Consider the following 8,412-nt stretch of genomic DNA (forward strand, 5'->3'; position numbering starts at 1 on the left):
GGAATTATTCTCTCCTCCCCGTCTGAAGACCTAGGGAGTCTCTTGAGATGTGTGTCATTCATGATAGAGCTACATAGATACACACACAACATTCTTCTGACCTTGTTTGGGTGTTAGTTCCTCTACATATGTAGGAAAGTTGCCGATGATGACAAAGTGAGCAATTTGTGAGAACCTGCTAGTTAGCTTCCGGGTTGGTTGCTTACGTGACCCGCTTGCTATATTTTTCCACATATATGTTTTTCATATTATTTCACTGTGGGTATTCCAGGGCATTGGGCCTGTTTTTAAATGTCAAAGACACACGGGGATTTCTAGAGGAACAGTAGAACCACTTCCTTCCAGAATGGATGAGTGGGGCATCCCCTGAATTAAGAATTGAATAGGTTACTTTTACCAAGGGATTTGTTATAGTTAATTCTTCATTATCTGAACTTGAGCCACCAATACCTTTACAGGCTTGTCCAAATGAGGTTAAAGTGGGGATGAGTTGTCACGGAAAAATAACTCCAGCTAATAAAGAACTGTTTGGTATGATATCAGAACTTGAAAGTGAAATTTGAGATCTAAAGAACATGGTTTAGGATTCTGATAACACCACTGAAAAAAGGCAGGGAATAGATTCCAATGAGGCAAGTGACAGTACGGTTCCTGTACTCAAAAATTCTACCAATATGATTGCGGAAGTAGGTGTTCTTGTATCCATGCTTAGCCCACTTTCCATCAGTAGTTAGAAATTAGGCAAATATCAATCTGACTCAAGAAGTGATGCTGATTTGACTTTTGACCAACATAAGATAGCACCATCTCATGCACAGATTGTTCACCCTACACTCATCACAGAGGTTACCCACCGTGCACCCACCTCCCCAGTGCTTCCTTATGTTGGCTCAGTGTTCCATCTGGGGAGAGGGCCAATTCTAGTTGAACACCATAAAGGTTCTTTGACAGGAATAGTCTACATGATTAATGTACCAAAGCGTCCCCTGGGAGCAGGGGAGAGTGAGGATTCATTAGTCAATAAGGAAATCCATTGGATTAGAGGGTTTTTGTCAATGCTATGATGTTATTCGCTTGGACATCCTTAAGGCTCCTCTTCATTCAATTCATTCAGAAGCCTATGATTATATAAAATTGTTACTAGAAACTGAAAAATCCACAAATGGGTTAGTAGCCTTGGATGCTTCTGGTGGATTATGTGTCTGGACAACATTTATTTGACATGCGCAATTGACCAGATTTGTACCTATTCATCTGATATACTGCTCCTAAAGTTTGTATTTTCCCAAGATCAGAAACTCCTTTTTCTTACTGTATGCAATAGAAGTACCAGAAAGTCTATGGAATCTTATATGCTCCAGGTACTTTCTGATTTTATACACATGCACAGTAAGGGCTTTTACATCTTCATTGGGGGTGGCTTTAATACAACTTTTGAACCTTCCCCCTTAACTATCGATCCACCTAAGGACAAGGTTACATACTGGGTATTCCAAAACTAAACACCGGCTAGGATTTTCCAACTTTCAAGGGCATGTCTTCAAATAGTCAACATTACACTTTCCTATGATTTATGTGCTTGTAATGTTCATTCACTTTCAGAAACCCCTTCAAATAAGAGACAGACTTAAATAAGTAAAATTGATTTTATATTCTAGCATCCAGGATTATGGGATGAAATGGTTCCCTAAACATGAGAGTGACCATGACCCTCTGACTCTTTATCTAAATGGCTGTTTGGTTACTGAGGAATGTGTTCCCCAGAAGTAAGAGTAGCTGAGCAATCTATTAGTAATAAAAGAAGGAACATAAAGTGGGACAAAAAATCCAAATGCCTGTTTGTCATGGCGGCTATGTATAGAAGTCTCATTCTAGTTTGCCAACAATTTAGTCAAAATGTAGGGAATGCACCTCTCTTATTGGACGTCCATGCTAATTTGTTTCAGAATTGAAAGAGTTAAAAAAAAGTACGAAAAAGCACACTCGTACTATATTAGAAACTCAAGCATGGTGTAACAAAGACTGTAGAGCTGCTAAGACTGTACTAATAAATGGCATTAAGTAGGAGGTTAAAAGCTCTTTACTTGATGTCAGGACTACTTCCAAAAGGTCCCTTCATGCAGCCAAAGAAGCATGGCAAACAAGAATGTGGGAAGACCTTTTGGAAGCAGTTATATCCAAGAACACCAGAACATTCTGACACATCCTAGCCCATGGGGAATGTAAAAAGCATATATAGCCCAAGACCCAAGTTTTATTCCATGAGTGGGTTGAAAGTTTTTGGGGAAATATTCAGCACCTACTGAGAGAAACATTACTGAGTTTCCCACTACCAGCAGTGATGATAATGTGCTTTTTCCAATCTAGCCTCCTTAGCCAGAAATATTTCACCCGGTGCTGGTCTTTCTATATACCGTAGCATATGCCCCTTACATTTTGAGTGAATTATATTTATTTGGCCATATGTGCCAGAGAGTCCCGGGAAGGCTCCTGGGTTGGATAAAATCCCTACAGATCAATATTGATCTGAGCTCTAAGTGTGGGTACATTACATGAATGCACTTTCTAATGCCATCGCCAGTGGAGCCCAAGTTTATACCACCTACCATGAATATCCCAATCCACACAAAGGGTTGCCTTTGTGTTCCTAGTGATTATCATCCAATTGGTTTAATTAACAATTTACAAAAGATAATTTGTAAAACCAAGTCTTAGACAAATTTTCAGTCTGGATATTAGAAAATTAGATACTTAGCTATTTCCAGGTTGGCTTTAGACCAAGGATTAGTATGGTAGACCAAGTATTTTGTTTTCTTATGCTTAGGTGAAAGGCAATGGATATTAATCAGAGTAGTATATATGCAGTTGTTGTCGAAACATCTGCAGAATTTAATATGCTCCCAAGGGGGAAGCTCTGGGAGATCTTAAATGGGTTGAGTGTCCCATATACCTTATTGGATGTATTAATATGCTTTTGCTCATTTTGTACATGTCTGATGAGGGCCGAACAATGAACTAACAGAGGCTATAACCATCAGTAAAGGCGTGCTCCATGGTTGCATAATGGTTCCTACTCTTTTCTTACTGTTAATAAATGGCTGTGGGGAATACCTGGGCAAGTGTGAACATGATTTACCTATTTTGGCCAGTTGGAAAGCACCTGCCCTACTATTTATGGACAATACACTCATAGTTTCAAAAACATCTAGAAGGGCCCAGTCCCTCATAGGGAGCTTTGCTTTTTCTTCTTTTTGTACAACTTATGACCAAGAGATTAATGCACGTAAAACAAAATTCATGACTATAAACCCGTATAAGCACTTTAGGGGCAGACTGACCCTGGGTAAGATCTCCCTGGAGAGAGCATTTTTATTTCATTTCCTTGGTGTCAAGCTTTCCGATTCTCAATCACGGTCCTCACACATTTCGAAGAGTGTACTTCAGTTGAAACATTTTATTACTTTTTAAAATATTTTTATAAGGAGATTTTTATGTTATGTAATTTAACATTGCTTTTATGGATAAATAGTTGTCCGAATAAAGATTTTGATGATGATGAGACAAATTCTTTATTAGCTTTATATATGGCTCACAGAAGCACTTGAACCATAGACGATGGCGCTGAGAGACATCTTGGAATGCCCATCATTACACAAGATTCCATGGCTGGGGTATATTAAAACGTTTTTGACAGCATTAGGTTGACAGACCTTTAGTAAAGCATCTCTTCTATTACCCCTATTTTGTCCAAGATTGTGAATGAAGGTTTTGTGATTGGGGCAGGTTGCAAGCGTCTCCGGGTAGTCTGACAAGTGCTTACTTGTCATTGTTCTGTGAACCAAAAGTTGAAGAGTTCCAGGATTACATCCTTCGCAACCCAACTCGAACTTTCTACATCAAACTGAGGCTAGGCACTCGTTTTACTCATAGTTGGGCGACGTGTGGCACTGTCTCCAAAGAGTGTCCAAGTTGCCACTAGGCTGATGAAAACGAGGAACATTTGGTTTATTTTCTGTACTGCCTATGCTAGACAACGATCGCGGTGGAATATCCTGCTTTGCCGTTTGTTGGAAATATGACAGTTTCATGAAGTGCTGAGGATCTATAAATTTGAGATCATCCCGTACATGGTGTTTTCTCTGTTGAAAGTCCTAGAAGTTGCTTGGCATGTGAGATCAAGAATCTTGTGGTGAGACTGATAAGCTTGCCAGTTGGCTCCATGTTTTTTCCTCAGAACCGTAGATAAACTGAAGTTTTACTCTTGTTCTTATTATCTTTCCATACATTCTAGAATATCTTCAGATTTGAATTTTTATGACTATTTTTTCTGTTAACAGACTATGGGGGATATTCTCAAGAACGTGTGATAATTATCTCAAAATTAGCTTAACGCAACTTTCAACATCGCCGTCTATAGCGGGAAAATAACACTGTGTTAATGTGGAATTCTCAATACAGTGGTACCATGCGATAGTCTCATGATAACGCTTAAAATGACCGCGTTACAATTAACGCAATGCCTAAAAAATGCAAAACACGGATGCGAAAAAAGCAGCGATGTCCCAAACCGCGATACAAAAATCAGCAAAAACCAGCGACAGGCCTGCAATTCCCACGGGGTCATGCGGGAAAATGCACCAAAAAAGCAGAGAAAAAAACTGTGAAATGACAACGTACAAGTACAACCTCACATCCATGATGTAGTAAAAATGTCCACTGTCCCGCATCAAATTAATCTCCTCACAAACAGTCACAATGTACATTGTAATGCATTCTGTATGTAAACTTCGCCAATGTGTCAGCATACATGGAGCACACTGTGAAACTGCATCTCCCCTTCATATTGCAGAGGGACAATCAACACCTCCTGCAGAGCAGACCCTACATCATGTCAGTGATGATGGAGACGACCCCCAGGACAACAATGACGACAAACTCCAACGGTTCAATGGCAACCTCCGCACCCCACCTCCAGTAGAAGGCCAGCCCAGCACCATCGAAGTGAGCCCACCCCCTGCACAGACCACACAGCAGGAAGCACCCACCACCACATTTGGCTCCCATCACCTCACCGAAGAACACATGGCGTTCCAATGCTGTGTGTTAGACCGCCAGAAGGAGCTGGCTGATGAGTGGAATTCCGTACTACCTGTGACCCACAGAAATGGCATTTCGAATACGTGACACCCTAAACAGCATCTCTGTACAAAGGTGACACACCCACCATCTATTTTCAAATTTTGAAATTGTTATCCCTACATGTTGTACTTACACTTGTCAGAGTGATGTGCCTGTACAGAGGAGTGACATGCACTCAGGGAATGTGTGTTGGAATGAATTTATTTGCACATGCTGTGCCTGTGGTCATTTTGTACTGTCCCATGATTGATAAGGACTGACACAATATGACGTGCTCATGTGAAGAAATTGTCAATGATGGTGTTCCTACGTGCTATTCCTGCTGCAGCTGCAGTGGGGTGTGGTCCACCTGCCTCATCTTCCTCATCATCGTCCGGTGCATCTGGCACTTATATCCATGGGGCTTGGTGCGTACATATATGTTGTGCAACACACAACATGCAACGATCATCTTGCACACGATGTCTGGGCTGTACAGGAACCTTCCACCTCTGATGTCTAGGCACCTGAAATGTGACTTCAACACGCCAAATGTGCATTCCACGATGCCCCTGGTGTGTTTGTGGGCGGCATTGTACTGCCTCTGGGCCTGTGTGTTTGGGGCTCAGAGGGGAGTCATCATCCAAGGGAAGAGTGCATATCCTTGATCACCTGTGACAGTGCAGAGAGAAATAAGTCAATAGTTGGTTCTGCATGATGTGTTGGCAGTCTCACTGGTTCATTGGTGTGTGATATGTGTGACACAGTGATTCCTGTGTGACATGTACTGCTTGTAGCAAATGAGCAGCATCAATGTGTATTAGGTAGCCTCACTGCTGCTCCTCCCAACCCCTGCGCCTATTTATTAGTGTGTGCAGCACGGTTGCATCACTTGCACTCCTATGGCACACCAATGTCATGCCTGTCTGTGCATGTCCACAAGCCTGACAATACCACTGTGATGTGGTGCATTGAAGGTGGACTGCCACATGTATATAGGACTTTGACAAGGATAAGGCAGACACAGATGTCGAGTTCATGGCTGGCTGAACTCACAATGCTGTTGAGGGTAGACCTTTGGCTTATGCTGAGGTAATAGCGACACACACAGCAGTTGGCATGTATGATCCCGGACCCCGAGTTGGCTTGCGCGCCTTCATTTACCCCTTCGGCCGAGGCCGCACTCCGGGGGCATGCTACATTGCAACATTGTCCATTGTGGGATGGATGGCGCTGACAGTACAACAGAGACACATGCATTAGTTACTTCCTTGGCAAGGCCAAAACGTAACCACACGCAGAGCCCCGGGTTGAAGACCCACACCCCTATGTTGGACTGTCGTATGCAGGTCCACTTCGCTTACACTTACAGGGGGGTACAACACAGCCACATGTCCCAAGTCTACCCCATGCCTGAGGTGACGTGGTTGCGTCCGCGGTACACAGCACAATGTAATGTGGTAGGGCCCGGAGCCCTCATGCATACATAATGACCACAAGGACACACGTAGATAGTTTGTGGAACTGGCTATAGGCACGTGCGCCCGGCCCTTTTTAATGCCAGTGTCACATGTCCAGTGAAGCCTGTGCCTGATGGGTGTGGGATGAGTGTAAGCCAGCCCTCAGGGAGTGGTTGGTGGTGGCAACAAATACAACAGTGATCAGACCATCAGAAGTTCAAAGATCAAACATCAAGGTTCCATGACTTGAGCTGCACAGAGTTAGTGGCCCCGGATGCACTGCGGCCGGCACAGGCACACCACCACGGGACGGTGACTTGCGGTGCACTGAGGTAGGGCCACGCGAGCTGAGCAGGTCCTCGTCGATGTCCAAGGTGAATGTCGCTGAGTGTTTTGGGAGACAGTGGAAGGTGTTTTTCCAGGGCATGATGCAGAGGGCAGAACCAAGCAGAAACAGGCAATATGGAGGAGATGAATGCTACAGACTCATTCTTTTTGCAGAAAATAAGGAGTTAGGTCCCGGGACACAGGGTCAGCTGGACCATAGAATAATTTATAAAAAGAGAAATGCTGGCCCTGCGATTTTTAATAGCTATATTTTGAGCAACAAACCAAATCCTTGTTATGATTTGTATGGTCGAATTTATTTAAACCATTTACTTTTTCATATAAATCTCATTCAGTTAAAGCATTGATTGCATGAGAAAAACACTACGTACATACAATTTATACAAAAACATTTGACAAAGAATTTTAACAAAAATACATAAATACATCTGACAAAATGACATCCAATCATTTAGTGTACATAAATATACAAATACGGTCATACGAGAAGCATCAGTCGTTATGTAGTATTAAGCAATGAAGCTATTTGCAGTAAGGAAAAGAAAACAAAATGAATTGTAACAAATACAAATTTTCAATTGTCTGATAAATAAACTTGAATTCTTTCTGCTATTGCCAATTCCTTTCTGCTATTGCCGACGCGTTTCGAACTCGCTCTGGCATTTGGCAAGTTCTCATCAGGGCTTTCTCGTATTATTCTTCTGAAAATTATGTACAAAGAAAATGAGTGAGATTTTGCAATCCTCATTTTCGTCCCCTATATACATTGCCCCCTATCAAGACTTTCTAGAAAACATGTACCTTTATTTTCAAGTTGGCAGCGGGTTTTCAATTTTCAAGAGATCTTATTCAATCAATGTAGATTCGGTTCTAGAAAATTACAACGAACCAAATTACAATATAATAATGGTCAGGACAGCCTGCGCCTAGATGGCCAGAGGACAATCTTGGAAAATTACCTTCAAACCAGTAGTCTGCACTTCTGTTTGGTAAATATTTGAAACAGCCGTGCGTGGGACAAAAATCAGCTCCCACCCGCCAGCCGGCGGTGGACACGTCTTATTGCACCTACAAGGAGAGTTTAAAGTCACTCAACTATTCCAATCAGTTTTACAAACAGCGGTTAGAACGAGTAGAACGGGTAACAGAACCGGGTGCCTACCTTATTGTTGGCGCTTGGGCTGTTTAAATGCAGTTCCCCTGTTTTTCTAACTTCTAGCCGGTTTCAGTTCGTTTTTATGTTCGTTTTTATGTTCTAAAATGACAAACACGGACAGTGTGAGCCCGCTCCTATGTCATGCGCGGTATCACTAAGCGTTACCTATCTTTGTGCTTACCTAAATGTTGGTGATCTTGAAGAAACACACGCTCCCAAGTGCACTCCAAACCAATCCAGGGAGTCACTCGTTTGACTAAGTCGCCATCTTAAAAAGCAGACATGTGATCGTCAATGCGTGTCACATGACTGTCACATGACTGTCAGGGC

General features: G+C 42.4%; 1 long non-coding RNA gene across 1 annotated transcript; it reads right to left on the reverse strand.

Moving 5' to 3' along the window:
- Positions 1-7,727: 7,727 nt before the first annotated feature.
- LOC144761774 (uncharacterized) lies at positions 7,728-8,183 on the reverse strand. Its single transcript, XR_013595891.1, has 3 exons — positions 8,089-8,183; positions 7,886-7,994; positions 7,728-7,796 (listed from the first exon to the last, which is right to left on the reverse strand). It is a non-coding gene; the product is annotated as an uncharacterized LOC144761774 (long non-coding RNA).
- Positions 8,184-8,412: the final 229 nt, after the last annotated feature.

Source organism: Lissotriton helveticus, chromosome 6, assembly GCF_964261635.1.
Source record: "Lissotriton helveticus chromosome 6, aLisHel1.1, whole genome shotgun sequence".
Lineage (NCBI taxonomy): Eukaryota > Metazoa > Chordata > Amphibia > Caudata > Salamandridae > Lissotriton > Lissotriton helveticus.